Source organism: Schistocerca serialis, chromosome 10 (genome assembly GCF_023864345.2).
Source record: "Schistocerca serialis cubense isolate TAMUIC-IGC-003099 chromosome 10, iqSchSeri2.2, whole genome shotgun sequence".
Classification (NCBI taxonomy): domain Eukaryota; kingdom Metazoa; phylum Arthropoda; class Insecta; order Orthoptera; family Acrididae; genus Schistocerca; species Schistocerca serialis.
In genome coordinates this window covers 159,490,791-159,511,959 of record NC_064647.1, presented here as the reverse complement: position 1 = coordinate 159,511,959, position 21,169 = coordinate 159,490,791, and the positions used below count along the sequence as shown (strand labels likewise).

Below are 21,169 nucleotides of genomic sequence, written 5' to 3'. Positions count from 1 at the left end.
AGGATGAGATGTGCAGAGAAAGGACAAAGGAGGAAATGGACAGAGAGAGAAGAGATGGACAAAGAGAGGGGGGAGGTAGAGATAGAGATATAGGTAGGTACTCAGCTAGTACAAATGAATATAATTATGTGCAAGAAAACAATGCTTGCAGAATCTGCAGCTTTGTGTCCTGCGTCCATGCATGACTGATATCTTATATATAGCTTCTTACTAGTATCGTCTCAAGTTTATTTACTTGCAGGTGTTTCTTCTCTATATCACATGGTGGGTGATCAGGTACTGTGGATTGTACTATGATAACATCAAAACCAAGAAAGAGTTACTTAAGAAAGTTCGATGAAACGAGAAATATGCTTTCGTAAAAAGGTAAGCCATTAGGGTTCGCATAAAGATTGTTTGTAATACGCACGGTTTTTTCACTTCGAAATACGGTAACCATAGCTGTAATAGAAATTCGTTCATTGCCGGCGTAGATCAGCTCATTCAAACATTCACAATAAACAGTACAGTAGTACCTGATTCTCAACAATCTTCACCATACAATACGTGTACACACCACATTGACGAAATTGTTAACGAGATGGAAATGAATAGGTCTATATATTTTGGATCGCTCCATGTGACATCATTTTACGAGCGTTCTTTTACATTTGTTACAAAATGGTTTCTTTAGTAAATAAGAAGTTCAGTTGATTGAAGAAGCTGTAAGTGGGCGTGACACTATCGCATGTACCAGTAGGTCCGGTACTTTCAGTTTTTAGTAGTTCCAGGTGTCTGGATTTGTGCTATTCATCAGAATGCACACAGTGAAGATAACACTCCTTCTCAGGCGGATGGTAATTCTCATTCTAATATACGGCATACACCCAAAAATAATCTTGTAGGAAAAAATAATGTACGTCATTTTCAACATCTAAACTGAAGTGTGGACTGCTTCGACAGAACTGTCAAGCGATAAAACTGCACAGATTTCTTACTTTGCTCTACAAGACGATATTTTACATGCATTCTTTTAAAAATAGTCACAAAATCATTATACTGGTAAACGGGGAATCTGGTCGAGTTAAGAAGTAGGTAAGAGCGAAATAATTGTATGCACTTTCTGCTGTCTCGATTTGTTCTACTGAGTAAAACCAAACCACGAAGATAAAATAAAATTGAGTAGACGTGAATTTTCCACAGTAAATTAACTTCCCATACAGCTGTAGTTAACTGCAACATGCTATCTACGAGCAAAATAGCTCTTTGACGCTGTGAGTCCACGCATTACATACGAATTTCGACAAAAAGCATAAAAAAAAAAACAAAAAAACAAAAAAAAATTGTTGTGAAAAGTATTATAGTACTTCGTTCTCAAAAATTTAAACCTGGCAACAAGTGTAGAATACAGCGACGAAACTGTCAAAGAAATAAAATTGTGCAGTTTTTTTTTTGTTTTTTTTTTGTTTTACTCGTCGGGACTTGCTTTAACATTGTTTCTAAATTATTACGTCAGTAAATAAGGACTTTATTTAAGTGAAAAAGTTGTACGTGGGCGTGAAATTATTGCATCCTGTTCCAGCTGTGCAGATTTGTTCTGTTGTGTGGAGTGCGCACCAAGAAAGTAAAAAGTAAATATCCAATACCCGGAGGTGATGTTCGATTAGCAAAGTTAGAAGGCTACTCACCGGAGCGACGGAAAAGCGACGGCAGTAGCGTGCTCTTGTACGGGCCTGCCTTCTGTAATCAAATGTGCTTCTATCGGTCGCAAACGATACTTCTTTTCTCGATAACGTGCTCTTTGCGCGGAAGTCAGGCGACAACTGAAGTTTGCTCGCTCCGCGCTTGCGAGGGAGCTGCAGTTTCCGAACCGGACCGCTGCGCGGCGCCGTCGTCGCTGGCGTAGAAACCCGCGCGTGCGCACTGTTATCCAATCGATAGGCGCCGTGGACGCGGTCTGGTGGGGGCAGGGGGCACGCACAACGATCTGCCCCACTAGAAATGCAAGTCGCGGCGAGAAAGAACGTCACTCTTTCGCACGGGCAGTTTAAATAACTCGCCGCTTAAATGCTAGGCGTCGCTGCAAATTCAGGCGAATTCTGATCACAAATAACCGAGCCTGACAAGACGAATGCTTCGGTCGCGAGATTTGCCACTGCGGGACTGGTTCCGTTTCGAAGTCTTTCCTACAGAAGTCGGGAACTAGCAATTTTCTGGTGTTTCGTGTTTTTTTCATATCAATAACATATACAAATTAAATCATTTTTTTCCTGTTATAGTAGCGAATATGTTCACAAGGCAAATGTTCTTTAAACTACAATGTTATAATATATCTAATCCCCTCAGAAGTACTGGACAAGTAATGAAATGTTCGATACCATCTACATTTTAGCCTGACTTGAGTTCACTTATTTACTTTACTTCCATCCTATGAAAGCTAATAAAGTTTCCTAACTGTCGAATATAATTTTTCTTTAAATAGGTTTTTCTACTTCTATTTCGATATATTATCAGGCATTGGTCTAACACCATTTTAAAAGCATATGATCTGAAAAGAAGTACAAATTAGATACAATAATTTGTATTTTCCGATGTTTTCTGTAAAAAAAACATCTGTTTTCATTTACAGTTTCATTAATTTTACCATCGATAATGAAATCGGTATTATAAAGTAACCGGAATCTTCTAACATTTTGAAAATTTCAAACATTTGTTATTAACAATTTGGCCAATAAATCTACATAAAACAATTACTTTCAGAAACTTGCAGACATGTGACAAATGTTTTCAATAATGAAAAGCTATCTTTTCCCATTCTAAAAGGTTCCGGAATTAGGAACTACAATATAATGGGTTTAGATTTTTAGAATTTGGTTCATGTTGCTCTCATCTTATGAGTGGACAATTTTTCAATGAATGTCTTTGGATTCGATGAGTAGTATAACAAGTCGGGCATCACCCCACTGTCCATTGTTGCCAAATTTATTCAGGATGGCGGATCCAATATGGCAGCCATAGATATGGCAATGTCGCAATAACATCATGGCAGGAAGCTCAAATTTTGGGGGGAGATAGGTCAATTGGATTACCTTCTCTAACCTAACCCCTCCCCACCACTTCCCCAGAAAATGACAGGAAGTTCAAATTCCAGCAGGCCAATGCAACACACCAGGGCTACCTCCACTAACCTAAGGAAATGGCGAGAAAATAGGCCTGTTATTAGAAGCATCAGGAAGAATGCATTCGGTGTTATTCTCAACTATTTTCGTTAACAGTTTCTGAAAGCATTGCAGAAGATTTCCATAGCACATACGGAGGGGGAGCGGGATGGGGGCATGAGACATCAGAATAACATTGAGAGCATTTATTTGTGCCTGTTCAGGTGAGTTGCTATGCAGACATCTCTCGCTTGGCATTTAGGCCTGCACTCGACTGGCTGGTATGCATGGTGTCAGGGTAAGCACGTATGCAGCTGGAGGGGTCTCGTGTGTCCCATTAGGACCGCTAGGAGCAATGCACCCTGTGGTATTCTGGGCAGCATTGGAACAGATTTCTATAGCGCGACTTGTGACATCAGTATCTACAGGTGACTTAGCTCTCATTTACATAGACACGTGACTTCAGTATAACACTCGAAGAACTCTAACTGTAGACGCAATTTTCACCTGCCGTCTGCAGTGGCATGAGAGTGATAGCTCGCACTCCGGTGCTGGCCTGCATCCAGTTGGCCGTGCAAAGCATGTGGCGCATTGGAACCTCTGATACTTGGAGTTGATGATAGTTCGATAGCGTTTTTGACGTGCAATGAGTGTTTGTGCAGTGCATTATTTTCGGCTGTTTAAGCGTTGTGAGTGTGTCTGAATAGCGTTACACATGCATTATTTTTTGAGAATTAACGAGTTGTCTTCTTGTCTGCACATGATGTACTACATTATTTCTGTGATTTACGAGTAGTTTGCAGGTCTGTATGCTGTGTACTGCATTATTTGCATAATTTACAGGTTATTTGCAGGTCTGTACATTAGTGTACTGCATTAGTTCGGTGATTTACGAGTAGTTTGCAGGTCTGTAGACTATTTACTGCGACGTCAAGCATGTCAGGGTGAATGTTTTGTATAAGTATAATTAATATACTACGTCAAATCCGTCCCTAAACAAATTGTTCCCGAATAAATAAAGTACACTCCTTCCTCTCTCCAGCAGCCCAGAACAGGCTGAGTCCTTTTCCCACCATTTTTCCCCTCCAGACTGCAATCTTGGATTACGTCATGGGAGGGACGACGGCACCCTCTGGTGGCAGTACTGTGTACTAGGTCAGTTGGATCCCAGACTTCATGGTGAACAGACTGGATGGAGCTACTGCCTCAAATTGTTTAAATAAAGACTTATGTCTGTCCTATCCAGCACAGGCTTTCCCCACCAATTCCTAGGAAGAGGTGGCAGGTTAGTGGGCGTAGCCTAAGTGACCTATCTTCTCGCCATTTTCTTAGGTTAGTGGAGGTAGCTGTGGTGTGTTGCATTTGCCTGCTGGAATTTGAACTTCCTGCCATTTTCTGGGAGAGGGGAGGGAAGGGGGGAGGGGGTTAGGTTAGTGGAGGTAGCCCAATTGACCTATCTTCCCTCCAAAATTTGGGCTTCCACCATGACGTCATTTTGACATTGCCATATCTATTGCCACCAACTTGGATCCGCCATCTTGAATAAATTAGGTAACAATGGAGAATGGGGTGACTCCGGCCTTGTTCTACTACTTCTATGAACATGACATAGTTTCTGTGGACTCGTGAAATGCACCTTGTTTACATACAAACAACGAAACTGGTTGTGTGACGAATAATTAATCTTTTATTATGACTGTTAGTGGAAATTTTTCTACACCCTATAAAGGAGTGAAATATGGAGCTACTTAAGTGAAGTAATTTACTATATATTTATTGTGCCTCTCCAATATTATACAGTCTGTACATTGAGCAAGCACCAAAGACAACTGAGCAGGAATTTCTAAAGTGTAGAAAAGTTTAGAGAGAGAAAATAAGGTTTTCAGTTTTGCCAATGAAACTGTAATTCTATGAGAGGCGGTAAAAGTCTTGGAAAAACATTTGAATGGGATGTTGCGTGTTGTTTAGGTTGTAAGATGAACATCAACAAAAGTGAAACAAGGGAAATCAAGTCTAGTCGAACTAAATCAGATACAAGAAATCAGGTATCAAAAGTACAATATCAGTTTTACTACTTGGACTGAAAAATACTAAGGGCTACGGTAGATGGGATAAAAATGCAGACCGGCAACATCAAGAAAACCACTTTCGATAAAGGTAAATTTGTTGACATAGAAGACAAATTTAAATTCAGGGTGATTATAATTTCAGTTAAACTTTCAGACCACTGCAGAGATAACACCATTTATCAGAACGACGTCAAAATGCAACGGAATATTATCGGAGAGGGGGTGGCACGTATGTCAGAAGAAAAACAATTGCAGAATGTAGCATTAGATCGCGCTGTAAGCATCATAATTTAATAGTGGTCGACTACAAATGATAAATGAATCATACAACAATGTCTAAGGTGTATGTTTGATGTTAAAGAAACTGTACTACTCAGTTTGCATGGGTGTACAGGTGTTATTCTGTTAGTTAAGTAAGCCCATCCATCACGGCAAGGCCATAACACAAGGGATAGGAAAAATCGGTTTTTAATTGTCCTGAGACCAAAAACCGCATAAAAAGCATTAACGAAAACGAAATCGGATTCCATGTGACTGGCGCAAAACATGTTCAGTATGCTTGTAAGGAGGCTGTTTAGGTTTTTATGTTGGTAACGCCACGTAGCGCTCTATATGAAAATCACTGACTGTGCTGTGTGTAGTCTGTGGCTGGTTGGCATTGTTGGAATATTTGCTATTGCAGTGTTGGGCAGTTGGATGTGAACAGCGCGTAGCGTTGCGCAGTTGGAGGTGAGCAGCCAGCAGTGGTGGATGTGAGGAGAGAGATGGCGGAGTTTTGAGAACGGATGGTCTGGACGTGTGTCCATCAGAGACAGTACATTTGTAAGACTGGATGTCATGAACTGATATATTTATATTATGACTTTTGAACAGTATTAAGATAAATACATTGTTTGTTCTCTATCAGAATCTTTCATTTGCTAACTATGCCTATCAGTAGTTAGTGCCTTCAGTAGTTCTAATCTTTTATTTAGCTGGCAGTAGTGGCGCTCGCTGCATTGCAGTAGTTCGAGTAAAGAAGATTTTTGTGAGTTAAGTGATTTGTGAAACGTATAGGTTAATGTTAGTCAGGGCCATTCTTTTGTAGGGATTATTAAAAGCCAGATTGCGTTGCGCTAAAAATATTGTGTGTCAGTTTAGTGTTGATCAGTATAATTAAAGAGAGTAATGTCTGAGTACGTTCAGTTTTGCTCAGCTGTTTGAAAAGCCAATAATGGAAGAGGTTTATCAGCAGAGTAATTCATTAATTTTTCTAAGAGGATGTTTCATATGTCGACCCTTAGCTGAGGATACCTCACTGGAATCTTCTGATTTTTTTCTTGTAGTTTGTGTAATTAGTGTAGCTTTTGTTTATTGCTAGCGCGTAATTGTAGAGAGAATCTCCTTTGTAGTTGCAGTCTTTCATTGTTGTACAGTAAAACAGTTGTGGCATGCTTGTAGATTTGCATCAAGTATTTCGCAGCTACGCTTGCAATTAACTAGATATTATTTTCAGTGCTATGTTAATGTGTTTTCTTATTTTACTCTTCAAATTGTGCTTTTTTGTGTTATCGTGTGAAATATTGTGAAAATTATGGGGTGTGAAAAACGTAATACTAGGTTCCAAAGTAAACTGAGAAATGACAGTAAAGACGAAAGCAGTATGTTAGCGCCACCGTGTAATGAATAAACTAATGTTCAACATAGTAACTTGGTAACTGTGCATAGGGAAATGGACTAGGCGGCAAATAATGTTGTAGACAGTGAAACAATTAGTGAGCAGGGAAGCATTATCGATCGACCGGTCGGCAACAGCTATGCTCAGGAATCTGAAATGACAGGACACAATCTTGCAAATACTATAGACAGGTTTTGCGTCCTCACCGTTTTCTAAAATAAGTCAAGACCCATTTTTTGCTTTTCAAAATGCGAATATTGCCGGTTCAAATGCACTGCCGAATAGCACTGAGGAACATGTTTCAGACACCAGTGCATTGTTATTACAATTAATACAACAAATGGGACAAAAGCTTCAAACTTTAGACACAATGGAACAAAATCTTCAAAAGTTAGACACCACACTTGAACAAACACGTGAAGGTTTAACTGCTGAGTTACTTAAAATCTAATCGAAATGTCAAAAAGTCTGTAATGACGTAAAAACACAAATTTGTGATCATTTTCAACCTATTTTTTCGCGTCATGAAAATGCATTACAGAATGACGAAGCAGTCATAAAAGAACTGCGAACTATTGTTCATGAAAATCACGACACCTTGCGAGCTAAAATTGATTCAATTGCATCTACCGATTCGGTTACGCAACTTGCAAAAACTCAAGGAAACTTAAAGGACATAGTAGATACGCTTTCAACATAAATGGACACTCTGAGGAAATCAGTTCATTATCGGAGAAAGTAGCCGAACTTTCGGATCAGTTCACTAACTTATCTACAAAGGTAGATGATGATCTGAATGACACATGACCAGTAGCCTTCACTGACACAGAAGAGTATGAAGAAATTAGAAAATTCAAACAAAATCAGAATGAAATCAATACACAGTACAAAAGAGAAATCCGTGAAGTACAAGATCAGTTGACACAGGTAATACAAGAATTACATATTTCAGAGGAGACACACGCTCCAATACGGGAAGAGAGACACAGAAATGCGGAATAGCCACAAAATAATAACACAGGGCACGTCGGAAATTATGAAAGAAATTGGCAAGGGGCATTGAATTTTGAGATGGAACCGCCGACACGACGTAACAATGACCAATATGCGACTCGCCGACGTGATGATTTTGACTAAAAGCTGTTCATTACTACACGTAAATCCAAAACATTTAAGAATTCTGGCGACGACATTCATCAATTCTCTCATTGTTTTCCGCCAAACTGGTCTTTGGAGCACAGATTAGAATTTATGTGTGGCTATTTAGATATTGAACCAGCTGTAAGGATGCGATCGGTTATTCACGATTGCCACAGTGAAGGAGAATTTTATCATGCCTTCCTCTCACCATATTGGTCTCAAGCTACTCAAGATTGCGTAAAACTGGGCATCATAATGATGAAACACTTTGAACAATCTGAATTTTCCAATCTTGTCAAATATTTTGAAGTCATGTTGCACAAGAATCAGTACCTGTCAAACCCATACAGCCCCTCAGAACTCATCCGCATTTGCTTAATCAAATTGCCTGAACATTTACAACGTACTATTTTGGCAGGACGTTGCAAAGATGACATTGAAGCTTTTCAGAGACTGTTACAAGAATTGGAAATTAACACTGACAATCGTGGGACGCAAAACCAGGAGAACAACAATTACAGGTCACATCCATCACAATACCGTGATGACAGAAATAATTACTCGACACAACAAGACATTCTTGCAACGCAAATCGTGACCAAAACAGACACCACCCGTATGACAACCGTTGGCAGAGTAATAATAATTACAGGGAAAGATCACCTCTCTGCGGTAATGACTGTGACAGAGACAATCACAGAAACAGACAATATGGGAACCAACATAATTAATATCAAGGGAGACAGAATAACTTCAGACACAATGGTCCACCTCGCAGTTACGATTCCGGGAGAAATTCTCCACCACATGACCGACAAGAAAGAAACTATGGAAACTACCGACATGACGACAGACGATATAACTTTAACAACAGACCAGAATTTAACCAGAACTGGCGGGATTCAAGCAGGGCAGGGCCCTCTCGACAAGGTGAATTTGTAGATCCCCAAATACTAGTAACGTCGCGCGAAAACAAAGGTAACAGACAATGACTCGCACCACAGGCAGCCACGTGCGCTGGCTAGCTCAGAGAAAAATAACATAGACGCTAACTTTGAGAAAAATTTGAGCATTCTTTACCGATGTATACCACATGACAATTGCGTTGAAGCTGAAGCTCTGCATACTAGGAAGGGTAAAGGTTTATACCACATTTCACATGTAAAACCGTTTATCGAGAGATAATCTGCTTTTTAACTTAGTGTTTGGCATAAAATCTTTCACTTCACATTACTAGTACGCTTTGTCACACTTAGAAACTGTTAACATGCAACAATGTTTTGAATTCAACTATACAGGTAAGAACCTAGGGAACTTATTTAGACAGTAAGTGTGAATGCATTGTTATAGTGAACAGACGACACAGTGTTATTGTGTGTACATTCTTCCTTGTTCGTTGCACGATTACGTAACGACTATAAGGCTTACATACCTGGAACATATATCGGTACTGCTAATGAGATTTTAATGCAACATTTTGTTTTACTTGAAAAGAGATTCTGGATTTAAAGTACTTTCTGAGAGATACCAGATGACAAAGTGATTAGTTTATTTGACAGCTACACGATTATATCACAATGCTAGTAATGAGTGACACAATTTATATTATTGCTTTTGCGCTGTATCTGTTTCATATCTGCACAATTTTTTTGAATTCTTCTGAAAGGTGAAACATGATTTAGTAGTAACTTTTATGGTATTGTTACAATGAGACAGCCTATTCCATAGCACAACAATACATTACTGTATAGTACTTTCTTGATCACAGTAATGTATGTAATAACTATGATATCTACACGTATAGCATTTCACTTTTGTTTATTACAAGGTAAGTACATTGACTTCTACAGAACTTTGCTTACAGACGACGATAATTACGACACTTGGCATATTTTTACCCTTAATTAACGACAGAGATTATCTTACAACTAGATGCACAGTTTAGCGCTATAGTACACGTATTTGAGTGATCAATTTTGTGCTTAAAACATTAATTTTTAAAGATTTTTGAATTACAAAGATACAAAGGTTTTCTGTGATACAATTCATTCCATTGCTGTAATCTTAACACCTGAAGGTATAATTACATTAATCCTCAGGGGGTACACGCCTACTTTGTGTTCTAAGCGTGTCGCAAGCGCTAGGAGCCCTAGCTAATATGGTATTTGCTTATACAATTTAACACATTGGTACCATATTTCTCTAATACAGAATTACACAGCTATCTGATCATTTAACTGAGAGAGACAAAAATTTTTTTAAACTATGTCAGTGACAGATGCTTACACAATTACACAGTTGGATAACTTGACACTTAAGAAACTGTATTTTGTCTGTACTTTTTGAATGATGTATTTTGTATGGGTCATGATTTTTGAAGTATGTTTGAGGTATATGACACTATTAAAATAAGCAGAGAAATTTTTTTTTAGGTTTGAAATTATTGAAAGAAGCTGCTATGATGATGTTATTACGACAACAATGTGTATTATGCTGTTGAGGTAGGTTTATGATCAATAAGATGATGCTATACGAGGAATGTGATTATGTGTTTATATGTATATGAATAATGACAAGAGGTTAGGGACACTGGTTTGTGAAAAGCATGCTGGAAACCAAGAATCGTACTTTAAGAGTCATGAAATGTGTGTACATACATGAATGTATCACAAGACTACTAATCATGAGATTTCGATTCTACACATCTCTACTGTAATTTCTCAACCTGTGAATTTTTTTTTATACGAGACCGTCACTGTAGCGGAAACTGCTGGTATAAATATTTTGGTGAGGAAGGTAAGTCACCTTGATGTAATGCGCTGTAGGTGCCCAGCTGCGAGAGAGTCACCTGTGAAAAAAGCCATTAGGTGAGCAAAAAAGAGGCCATTAACCTTGCTATTGACATTTCTTTGTAGAAAGCATCGCAAATACGATACGCACATACTTGAAGACATATGATTACACTTTGGAGCTCGTAATTTCTGATATTTACTGAAATGCCTAATGAAATGACGAGAAACATTTTATATCTATTGTCTTGCTAGTTGAGAGATTTTTTACTGGCTTATGAAATTCCATATGGCTAGAGAATGACATTTCACAACTAGCTTTATGTATATATTTGCTCATTTTGTTTACTATCTAGTTTGTAGCTGCACTGCAGCATTGGTTAAAATAAAATTTAATAGATGTACTAATAGAAAAGTGTTCTGTCTACAGACTCAGTAAAGAATAATTTTATGATCTACTTTCTCAGAAAAGGGAGCACAAATAGATTTCCCTTCACAGGAACTGCATAGATAATTTTTTCAACGATTTGGTAACCTTTTTGGCAGAGTAAGTTTCTGTGATGCACTACTCTAGTGTTAAGATCTGACATAGTTATTAGACATTTCCAATCTTTACTGTAATATTCTTTCTGCTTGAGCTTTATCATGTTTAGGTATAAGTTATTGCATTTGTTGCTGCTGTTTTCCAGGCATAGCTATACTGAATTTTACATTGTATTAAGCCACTTTTACTACTGATTTATGTTTCTTGTTGCTGCACATTGGCTCATATTAGTTGTAATGTTGCATTTGCTTTGCTAATTTAGATATACTACTGCTTCCTTTGCCAATTTGCATTTATGTCATTGCTGTTTGTATTAATTTGTTATGTGCTGCTGCTTTGCCTTGTTCCTTAACATATATATCTGACCTCAGTAGATTTAAGTTAGCTTAAGAGGCGGTGGGCTGTATAAGAGAGTGAGTTGTGATGAACTGGAAGAAATGCATTGAGAAGCTACAAGAAAAAAAGTTCAGCAAATGAAGAATAATTATTTTGAAAGAGGTTATGAACAAAACAGTAGGGTTTAGGGACAACAGGTATAGACAGGACTTTTTGGGAATAATGATGAACTAAGGGAGATCTCCAAGAAGTAAAGAAAGTTTTGTTTGCAAATCGGTATGGATGTAGATGTAGATGTAGAAGTTCTGAAGAATATTGGTAGGTAGGTCATCACAGAGGAGAATCACTGTAGTCCTGGTACCAAATGTCATATTGAAAACAAACCCTGTCCTTTCCTTTGTATTATTCCGTTATGGATTTTTGTACCCTTGTGTATTTGTCTTCTTCCTGTGTTTATGTGTTTATCTGATAAGAGTTATATTGTAGAATTTCTCTAATAATATGTTATTTACTCTGTAAAGATGTTTAGACATTATTTATTCTGTTCTGTTTTAATGCTCATGTGTGAAATTAATGTTTCGAAAAGTATTCTCATTATTTTATTTATTTACTTATATCATAATTCCTGTAATACTGATGTATGTGTTTATTTCTATTCTTTTGTAAAGCCTGTATTACTACAAATGTTATCTCTATTATTATGTTGTTTAATGATGTATTTTGTACCTTTGTAATTGTATTCTCATGTCGTAAATTTGTAGCTGTATAGACACCAGTTCTTCAAATAAGTATTTTCATTTCACTGCACACATTTCTGTTGGTCATAGTATATGGACAATATGTGAGAAAAAAGGACTGTTAGTGCTCACACGAGTGTTGATAATTCAGAAAGGGACTGGTTAACAGCATTGCTGGTTCTGAGGACATTCCAAAAAGTTTGTGAGGGCACAAGTGGTGGTTTATGGACTTGCTATATTATCCGCAAGACTCTTCAATGGTGACTGTGCACCTGCACAGTCGCAACAGATGGCTGCTGGCCGTCTCTACAAGGCCTGCAGTGGGTCTGCATCTTTGATGGCCCACCAATACCATAATCTCTACCAGGACTACAGTGATTCTCCTCTGTGATGACCTACCTACCTACCAATATTCTTCAGAACTTCTACATCTACATCTACATCCATACTCCGCAAGCCACCTGACGGTGTGTGGCGGAGGGTACCTTGAGTACCTCTATCGGTTCTCCCTTCTATTCCAGTCGCGTATTGTTCGTGGAAAGAAGGACTGTCGGTATGCCTCTGTGTGGGCTCTAATCTCTCTGATTTTATCCTCATGGTCTCTTCGCGAGATATACGTAGGAGGGAGCAATATACTGCTTGACTCATCGGTGAAGGTATGTTCTCGAAACTTTGACAAAAGCCCATACCGAGCTACTGAGCGTCTCTCCTGCAGAGTCTTCCACTGGAGTTTATCTATCATCTCCGTAACGCTTTCGCGATTACTAAATGATCCTGTAACGAAGCGCGCTGCTCTCCGTTGGATCTTCTCTATATCTTATATCAACCCTATCTGGTATGGATCCCACACTGCTGAGCAGTATTCAAGCAGTGGGCGAACAAGCGTACTGTAACCTACTTCCTTTGTTTTCGGATTGCATTTCCTTAGGATTCTTCCAATGAATCTCAGTCTGGCATCTGCTTTACCGACGATCAACATTATATGATCATTCCATTTTAAATCACTCCTAATGCGTACTCCCAGATAATTTATGGTATTAACTGCTTCCAGTTGCTGACCTGCTATTTTGTAGCAAAATGATAAAGGATCTATCTTTCTGTGTATTCGCAGCACATTACACTTGTCTTCATTGAGATTCAATTGCCATTCCCTGCACCATGCGTCAATTCGCTGCAGATCCTCCTGCATTTCAGTACAATTTTCCATTGTTACAACCTCTCGATACACCACAGCATCATCCGCAAAAAGCCTCAGTGAACTTCCGATGTCATCCACAAGGTCATTTATGTATATTGTGAATAGCAACGGTCCTATGACAGTCCCCTGCGGCACACCTGAAATCACTCTTACTTCGGAAGACTTCTCTCCATTGAGAATGACATGCTGCGTCCTGTTATCTAGGAACTCCTCAATCCAATCACACAATTGGACTGATAGTCCATATGCTCTTACTTTGTTCATTAAACGACTGTGGGGAACTGTATCGAACGCCTTACGGAAGTCAAGAAACACGGCATCTACCTGTGAACCCGTGTCTATGGCCCTCTGAGTCTCGTGGATGAATAGCGCGAGCTGGGTTTCACATGACCGTCTTTTTCGAAACCCATGCTGATTCCTACAGAGTAGATTTCTAGTCTCCAGAAAAGTCATTATACTCGAACATAATACGTGTTCCAAAATTCTACAACTGATCGACGTTAGAGATACAGGTCTATAGTTCTGCACATCTGCTCGACGTCCCTTCTTGAAAACGGGGATGACCTGTGCCCTTTTCCAATCCTTTGGAACGCTACGCTCTTCTAGAGACCTACGGTACACCGCTGCAAGAAGGGGGGCAAGTTCCTTCGCGTACTCTGTGTAAAATTGAACTGGTATCCCATCAGGTCCAGAGGCCTTTCCTCTTTTGAGCGATTTTAATTGTTTCTCTATCCCTCTGTCGTCTATTTCGATATCTACCATTTTGTCATCTGTGCGACAATCTAGAGAAGGAACTACAGTGCAATCTTCCTCTGTGAAACAACTTTGGAAAAAGACATTTAGTATTTCGGCCTTTAGTCTGTCATCCTCTGTTTCAGTACCATTTTGGTCACAGAGTGTCTGGACATTTTGTTTTGACCCACCTACCGCTTTGACATAAGACCAAAATTTCTTAGGATTTTCTGCCAAGTCAGTACATAGAACTTTACTTTCGAATTCATTGAACGCCTCTCGCATATCCCTCCTCACACTACATTTCGCTTCGCGTAATTTTTGTTTGTCTGCAAGGCTTTGGCTATGTTTATGTTCTCTGACTCTGCTGTGTGTTTGCTCTGCTGTGGTCCATTACCTGTCTGCATGTCAAGAGTCAGCAATGTATTTCCGTTGGAAGGACAACACTACTTCTTTGCATGGGAATCCATTACTTCCGTGTGAATTTTCTTTTACTGATCAGACTTCGTGCAATGTAATAACTACAGTGATGAATGATCAGGACTGTCTTTATGAGAACAATTTTTGCTTTTGATCAACATTGTATCAATAAGTGTATGCATTTGATATCTTTGTTATTGTAATTATAAAAAAAAATTATCAAATCATTATTGGCCACTGCCCAAAACAATTTGTAAATTTTTTTTTTGTGGGGAGTATGGAGGCTATGTAGGTAGGCTGTTTAGGCTTTATGTTGGTAACGCCACGTAGCGCTCTGAATGAAAATCACTGACTGAGCTGTGTGGCTGGTTGGCATCGTTGGAATATTCTCTGTTGTAGCGTTGGACAGTTGGAGGTGAGCCGCCATCAGTGGTGGATGTTTTAAGAGCGGACGATCTGGACGTGTGTCCGTCAGAAAAAGGAAATTTGTAAGACTGGATGTCATGAACATATATATTATGACTTTTGAGCACTATTAACGTAAATACATTGTTTGTTGTCCATCAAAATCTTTCATTTGCTAACTATGCCTATCAGTAGTTAATGCCCTCAGTAGTTAGAATCTTTTATGTAGCTGGCAGTATTGGCGCTCGCTGTATTGCAGTAGTTCGAGTAACGAAGATTTTTGTGAGGTAAGTGATTCATGAAAGGTATAGGTTATTGTTAGTCAGGGCCATTCTTTTTAGTCAGATAGCGTTGCGCTAAAAACATTGTGTGTCAGTTTAGTGTTGATCAGAATAAGTAAAGAGAGAAATATCTGACTACGTTCAGTTTTGCTCAGCTGTTTGAAAATCAGATAACGTAGAGGTTTTCCAGCACTACCATTTCTAAATTTTTCTCAGGGGATGTTTCATGTTGTCCACCGTTTTCTGCAACAAGTTGAAATCGGGAAACAGCGTCTTCCACAACTGAGCGAAGTGTTTCCGAGGTCACGTTCAGAATGTGTTGCACAATGCGTGCCCTCAATGCAATTCTAGCATTTCTGAAATGGCGCTTCAGCAGCCGCTTAGCTGGATTTTCAATGTGCGGAGGTGCGCCATCTTGCATAAAAATGATCCCATCCACACGTCCACGCTGGTGGAGAGCTGTAGCGATGTGGTTGCGCAAAAGACAATCGTAGGGCTTACCAGGGACGGTACAGCTAACAAGACCGGGAGCACCTGTCTCTTTGAAAAAATATGGCCCTACGATAAATGACGCCGTAAACCCACACCACAGTGACCTCTCAGTATGAAGTGGTACTGTTTGATTTGCGTGTGGGTTTTCCGTTGCCAATATTCGACAATTCTGTGTATTGACATATCCTGTCAGATGGAAGTGGGCTTCGTCTGTCCACAAAATCTTCCATGTGAGCAATAAATCATGAAGTAAAGGTCTCTCTTGCTGGTAGGTCAACAGGAAGCAACTAGCGCACATGGGTAATTTTGAATGGTTACCAAAGGAGAGTGTTTCGTAGGATTTTACGAACTGTGTTCACTGGTATGTCCAATGTTCGGGCAATTCTCCGTGCACAACACGTTTGCACACCACGACTCGTCTCCTCCTGCATTGCTTCCACTGACGTCGAATCAATTCGTTTCCTCCCCTACCAGGTTGCACACCAAAAGAACCCATCATTTCGAATTTGCCCAGCGTGTTTATACCGACTTGAAAGAGTCAAAAGCATGACAGGTGCTTTCATTTACGTATTATGACACATACAGCGCCAACTACTTATAAATTTCCACACTGGTTTTTTTTTCTTCTGCTATTCGTTTTCCGCCTCTCCGGTAATATACCGTTGCAATCTGAAGTCGTTCTGACCAGTGGTGCTATTCCTACAACGTTTTGAAAGTTTAGCTTTAATTGTAATCACCCTGTGTATGGAATGATGGGAAAAAAACGCAACATCAAAATGAACGAGGGCTATTCAGAAAGAAGGGAACGTTTCCGTCTGACGCCGCTAGGCGCGCGCCGATCGCGTGGATTTTGGTATGTGCGTGCTCGGCTGCTCAGTCGGCATCCATCCGTGGCAGCGGTTTTTTCGATATTCGAATTTGAAATGCGCGGTGCAATCGAAGGCCCCGCCAGTTGTGACGTGCGGTCTGTGATGCGGTTTCTGTTGACAAAACAAACCTAAAACCTGTAGAAATGTAGCGCGAACTGTGCGAAGTGCACGGAAACAGCGTAATGAGTCAATTTTCCGTCCGGAAATGGTGCATTCGGTTTAAAAATGGCCGAACCAACGTTCATGATGAAGACAAGAGTGGACGCCTGATCATTGTGACTGACGGTCTTGTCGCTTAAGTTGATGAAACGATTCGTGAAAACCGTCGCTTCACAACAACGGAGCTTTCGCTTTCTTTTCCAGAAGTTTCAGGGACTTTGTTGTTTGATTTTGTAACTCCAAAGCTAGGCTACCACAAGTTTTGTCCACGATTGGTGCCCAAAATGCTTACAGAGCACAATACAGAATGGCCAATGGGGGCAACGTTGACGTTTCTGGAGGTCTACCACAAACATGGTGATTTGTTACTGGATCGAATCGTCACTGGCGTCGAGACTTGGGTGAAGCAAATCAATTGCGGGACAAAATTACAGTCCATGGGGTGGGAGCACACAAGGTCCCATCAAAAACCAAGAACATGTTTGCAAACCGTGTCAACAAGGGAGTTGATAGCAACAGCCTGCAAGAACGGGACCAACGACGACTGAAGAGAATCGTTCAACGTGGCAGAAAGGCAACGCTTCCGCAAATTGATGCAGATTTCAGTGCTGGGCGATCAACAAGTGCGAGCGTGCGAGCCATTCAACAGAACATCATCGATATGGGCTTTCGGAGCCGAAGACCCACTCGTTTACCCCTGATGAATGCATGACACAATGATTTATGCCTCACCCGGGCCCGTTGACACCGACATTGGACGGTTGATGACTGGAAGCATGTTGCCTTGCAGAACGGGTCTCGTTTAAATACACTCCTGGAAATTGAAATAAGAACACCGTGAATTCATTGTCCCAGGAAGGGGAAACTTTATTGACACATTCCTGGGGTCAGATACATCACATGATCACACTGACAGAACCACAGGCACATAGACACAGGCAACAGAGCACACACAATGTCGGCACTAGTACAGTGTATATCCACCTTTCGCAGCAATGCAGGCTGCTATTCTCACATGGAGACGATCGTAGAGATGCTGGATGTAGTCCTGTGGAACGGCTTGCCATGCCATTTCCACCTGGCGCCTCAGTTGGACCAGCGTTCGTGCTGGACGTGCAGACCGCGTGAGACGACGCTTCATCCAGTCCCAAACATGCTCAATGGGGGACAGATCCGGAGATCTTGCTGGCCAGGGTAGTTGACTTACACCTTCTAGAGCACGTTGGGTGGCACGGGATACATGCGGACGTGCATTGTCCTGTTGGAACAGCAAGTTCCCTTGCCGGTCTAGGAATGGTAGAACGATGGGTTCGATGACGGTTTGGATGTACCGTGCACTATTCAGTGTCCCCTCGACGATCACCAGTGGTGTACGGCCAGTGTAGGAGATCGCTCCCCACACCATGATGCCGGGTGTTGGCCCTGTGTGCCTCGGTCGTATGCAGTCCTGATTGTGGCGCTCACCTGCACGGCGCCAAACACGCATACGACCATCATTGGCACCAAGGCAGAAGCGACTCTCATCGCTGAAGACGACACGTCTCCATTCGTCCCTCCATTCACGCCTGTCGCGACAGCACTGGAGGCGGGCTGCACGATGTTGGGGCGTGAGCGGAAGACGGCCTAACGGTGTGCGGGACCGTAGCCCAGCTTCATGGAGACGGTTGCGAATGGTCCTCGCCGATACCCCAGGAGCAACAGTGTCCCTAATTTGCTGGGAAGTGGCGGTGCGGTCCCCTACGGCACTGCGTAGGATCCTACGGTCTTGGCGTGCATCCGTGCGTCGCTGCGGTCCGGTCCCAGGTCGACGGGCACGTGCACCTTCCGCCGACCACTGGCGACAACATCGATGTACTGTGGAGACCTCACGCCCCACGTGTTGAGCAATTCGGCGGTACGTCCACCCGGCCTCCCGCATGCCCACTATACGCCCTCGCTCAAAGTCCGTCAACTGCACATACGGTTCACGTCCACGCTGTCGCGGCATGCTACCAGTGTTAAAGACTGCGATGGAGCTCCGTATGCCACGGCAAACTGGCTGACACTGACGGCGGCGGTGCACAAATGCTGCGCAGCTAGCGCCATTCGACGGCCAACACCGCGGTTCCTGGTGTGTCCGCTGTGCCGTGCGTGTGATCATTGCTTGTACAGCCCTCTCGCAGTGTCCGGAGCAAGTATGGTGGGTCTGACACACCGGTGTCAATGTGTTCTTTTTTCGATTTCCAGGAGTGTAGTATCGAGTGGATGGACGTGTTCGTATATGGAGACAACCTCATGAATCCATGAACCCTGCATGTCAGCAGGGGACTGTTCAAGCTGGTGGAGGCTCTGTAATGTCGTGTGGCGTGTGCAGTTGGGGTGATATGGATCCCATGATACGTCTAGATACGACACTGACAGGTGACACGCCGTAAGCATCTGTCTGATCACCTGCATCCATTCATGTTCATTCTGCGTTCCGATGGAGTTGGGCAATTACAGCAAGCCAATGCGACACCTAACACGTCCAGAATTGCTGCAGAGTGGCTCCATGAACTCTCTTCCGAGTTTAAAAACTTTTGCTGGCCTCCGAAGTCCCCAGCCATGAACATTTTTGAGCGTATCTGTGATGCCTTGCAACGTGCTGTACAGAAGAGACCTCCACTTCCCTGTACTCTTACGGATTTATGGACAGCCCTTCAGGATTCATGGTGTAGCTTCCTTCCAGCACGACTTCACACATTAGTCGAGTCCATGCTACGTCGCGTTGCAGTACTTCTGTTTGGTCGCGGGGGACCTACACGATATTATGCAGGTGTACCAGTTTCTTTGGCTCTTCAGTGTATAAGAAATTGTCGCTTAAAACAGTGCGCTTATGAATAAAACGTGATCCTTTACACTTTAGTACACCCATAAACGACGCAACCTGGCATTTTTGACAAAAACGCTTCCACTAGGACCTAGTGTTTGAGACAACTGGCACGGTGGACGTTGTCTTCAAGTCTGTATCGTCATACCTCTAATGGGCTCATCGGTCTATGGTTCGCTTAGATGACTTGATAAACTACCCTCGTTGTAGCCGTGCGAGTTTCGATTAACATCCGCCACGTGCGGGTTTCTTCTGTTCCGTCGGTCAGCGATTGTTCCACAACTATCCAGTTCAGTCGTCGACCGAACACAACTACCCCTCCGCCGGTACGTGCCCTCTGACACCCGTCCGAACGAGAGGAAGAGATAAAGGCGAGCAGAGCCAGCGACTGTGGCAGTGGGTTCCGTCTGCTATCTGCCGTCACGCCCCACTGCTCCCCACGGTCATTAGCGGCAGCGGTATTGGCAGCTGGGCAAAGTTATCCCCGCCAGGGTAAGGCGATACATCCGAAATGCGGCCTCCTCCTGCCAACTCAGCCAGCCCCCTCCGTTTAACAGTAGAAGACTGCCCTCTTTTAATCTGCAAGTTCATGTCACATTAAACACACACTGCTGTGTACATAGTTCCGCGTAGTCAGCGCGTACACAACTTTCCCACTAGAGCGCGCCCCGCTAAGCACAACAGCGCAGGCGCAGCGCTCGTCCGTCTCCGCACTACGAGATGGTGCTGCCATAGAGACGGACCAAATTCTGCTTCCGCCGATCCGCGTATTAATATGTAACGCAGCCAATGAGATTGCTGCTAACGTAGAACCTTTTCTCCTCGCCGATCACACTCGCGCACTGATACCTGAGCGCGCGAGGTATTATAACGAGTGTACAGACCTTAGATTAGTCAGTCTGCATTTGTTTGCACCAGTCTGTACGAGTCTGCATTAGTATGTACCAGTCTATACTCAAGTTTCAGTCTGCGCCTAATAAGATTACCATATTCCTGTACATAGCCATGAAGATAAAGGAATAGACACTTTGTCAAATATCAGAGATATGTGAGAATAAGATTACCATACCAAGACCAAAGGAACTTCAGATTGTCAATTGTACATAGCATCCAGAACCAAGTTAAGTAATGTTTATGCTTGTTATTATTTTAATAAATGTGTGTGAAAATTAATCAGGTTCTGTTTAAAGTTGGTCACCGTCAATCTACTACTCTAAGCGTGCAAGTGGCATTTCTATAGTCTGACCTAACGGCAGAAGATAAACACGCCACAATAAGACCACGAGACATATTGCTGACACTCGCCTAGAGCGACAAGTCAAATAATCTGATGAAAGTCTCTCCGCAGTGCCGTAT

General features: G+C 41.8%; 1 protein-coding gene across 2 annotated transcripts in view; it reads right to left on the bottom strand.

Annotated features, from left to right (window-relative positions):
* LOC126424862 (uncharacterized) overlaps positions 1-1,791 on the bottom strand; it is a 544,468-nt gene extending 542,677 nt beyond the window's left edge. For both annotated transcript variants that reach the window (XM_050087676.1, XM_050087677.1), the window contains exon 1: positions 1,668-1,791. The gene's annotated coding sequence lies outside the window, so the exon portion shown is untranslated. The remainder of the gene's footprint in view (positions 1-1,667) is intronic.
* Positions 1,792-21,169: the final 19,378 nt, after the last annotated feature.